Genomic DNA, 2,500 nt, shown 5'->3' with positions numbered 1-2,500 from the left:
TGCCAAGGTTATATTCCATAACATGTTAGTATTAGAATATAGATTCTTCATATATGTATATATATTCGAAAATTTTTTCTATTTAAACTAACGTATGGAAAACCAGGCATAAAATCACAATATTACCAGTTTAATATGGCTTAAATTCGAGTTTCATATAGTTATGATTCGATTTATATGCTTCAATATCATTGGTTAGTTAACTTTTGATATTTTCATATTATATCACATGCCTTCACCGTGAGTGTTTTTTGCCATGCACACCTCACATTGTCAAAAATGTATGGGAAAAATTCATTTCAATACATTTCAGTTTGATTTGAAATGTCTTTATTATATATTTTAGTGCCAATATGCCAAGGTTATATTCCATAACATGTTAGTATTAGAATATAGATTCTTCATATATGTATATATATTCGAAAATTTTTTCTATTTAAACTAACGTATGGAAAACCAGGCATAAAATCACAATATTACCAGTTTAATATGGCTTAAATTCGAGTTTCATATAGTTATGATTCGATTTATATGCTTCAATATCATTGGTTAGTTAACTTTTGATATTTTCATATTATATCACATGCCTTCACCGTGAGTGTTTTTTGCCATGCACACCTCACATTGTCAAAAATGTATGGGAAAAATTCATTTCAATACATTTCAGTTTGATTTGAAATGTCTTTATTATATATTTTAGTGCCAATATGCCAAGGTTATATTCCATAACTCTCTATTTTAACTAACGTATGGAAAACCAGGCATAAAATCACAATATTACCAGTTTAATATGGCTTAAATTCGAGTTTCATATAGTTATGATTCGATTTATATGCTTCAATATCATTGGTTAGTTAACTTTTGATATTTTCATATTATATCACATGCCTTCACCGTGAGTGTTTTTTGCCATGCACACCTCACATTGTCAAAAATGTATGGGAAAAATTCATTTCAATACATTTCAGTTTGATTTGAAATGTCTTTATTATATATTTTAGTGCCAATATGCCAAGGTTATATTCCATAACTCTCTATTTAAACTAACGTATGGAAAACCAGGCATAAAATCACAATATTACCAGTTTAATATGGCTCAAATTCGAGTTTCATATAGTTATGATTCGATTTATATGCTTCAATATCATTGGTTAGTTAACTTTTGATATTTTCATATTATATCACATGCCTTCACCGTGAGTGTTTTTTGCCATGCACACCTCACATTGTCAAAAATGTATGGGAAAAATTCATTTCAATACATTTCAGTTTGATTTGAAATGTCTTTATTATATATTTTAGTGCCAATATGCCAAGGTTATATTCCATAACTCTCTATTTTAACTAACGTATGGAAAACCAGGCATAAAATCACAATATTACCAGTTTAATATGGCTTAAATTCGAGTTTCATATAGTTATGATTCGATTTATATGCTTCAATATCATTGGTTAGTTAACTTTTGATATTTTCATATTATATCACATGCCTTCACCGTGAGTGTTTTTTGCCATGCACACCTCACATTGTCAAAAATGTATGGGAAAAATTCATTTCAATACATTTCAGTTTGATTTGAAATGTCTTTATTATATATTTTAGTGCCAATATGCCAAGGTTATATTCCATAACTCTCTATTTAAACTAACGTATGGAAAACCAGGCATAAAATCACAATATTACCAGTTTAATATGGCTCAAATTCGAGTTTCATATAGTTATGATTCGATTTATATGCTTCAATATCATTGGTTAGTTAACTTTTGATATTTTCATATTATATCACATGCCTTCACCGTGAGTGTTTTTTGCCATGCACACCTCACATTGTCAAAAATGTATGGGAAAAATTCATTTCAATACATTTCAGTTTGATTTGAAATGTCTTTATTATATATTTTAGTGCCAATATGCCAAGGTTATATTCCATAACTCTCTATTTAAACTAACGTATGGAAAACCAGGCATAAAATCACAATATTACCAGTTTAATATGGCTCAAATTCGAGTTTCATATAGTTATGATTCGATTTATATGCTTCAATATCATTGGTTAGTTAACTTTTGATATTTTCATATTATATCACATGCCTTCACCGTGAGTGTTTTTTGCCATGCACACCTCACATTGTCAAAAATGTATGGGAAAAATTCATTTCAATACATTTCAGTTTGATTTGAAATGTCTTTATTATATATTTTAGTGCCAATATGCCAAGGTTATATTCCATAACTTTCTATTTAAACTAACGTATGGAAAACCAGGCATAAAATCACAATATTACCAGTTTAATATGGCTTAAATTCGAGTTTCATATAGTTATGATTCGATTTATATGTTTCAATATCATTGGTTAGTTAACTTTTGATATTTTCATATCATTTCACATGCCTTCACCGTGGTGTTTTTTGCCATGCACACCTCACATTGTCAAAAATGTATGGGGAAAATTCATTTCAATACATTTCAGTTTGATTTGAAATGTCTTTATTATATAT

The sequence above is a fragment of the Anastrepha obliqua genome, unplaced genomic scaffold, assembly GCF_027943255.1.
Source record: "Anastrepha obliqua isolate idAnaObli1 unplaced genomic scaffold, idAnaObli1_1.0 ptg000311l, whole genome shotgun sequence".
NCBI classification, from domain to species: Eukaryota; Metazoa; Arthropoda; class Insecta; order Diptera; family Tephritidae; genus Anastrepha; species Anastrepha obliqua.
This window is presented reverse-complemented; position numbering follows the sequence as displayed.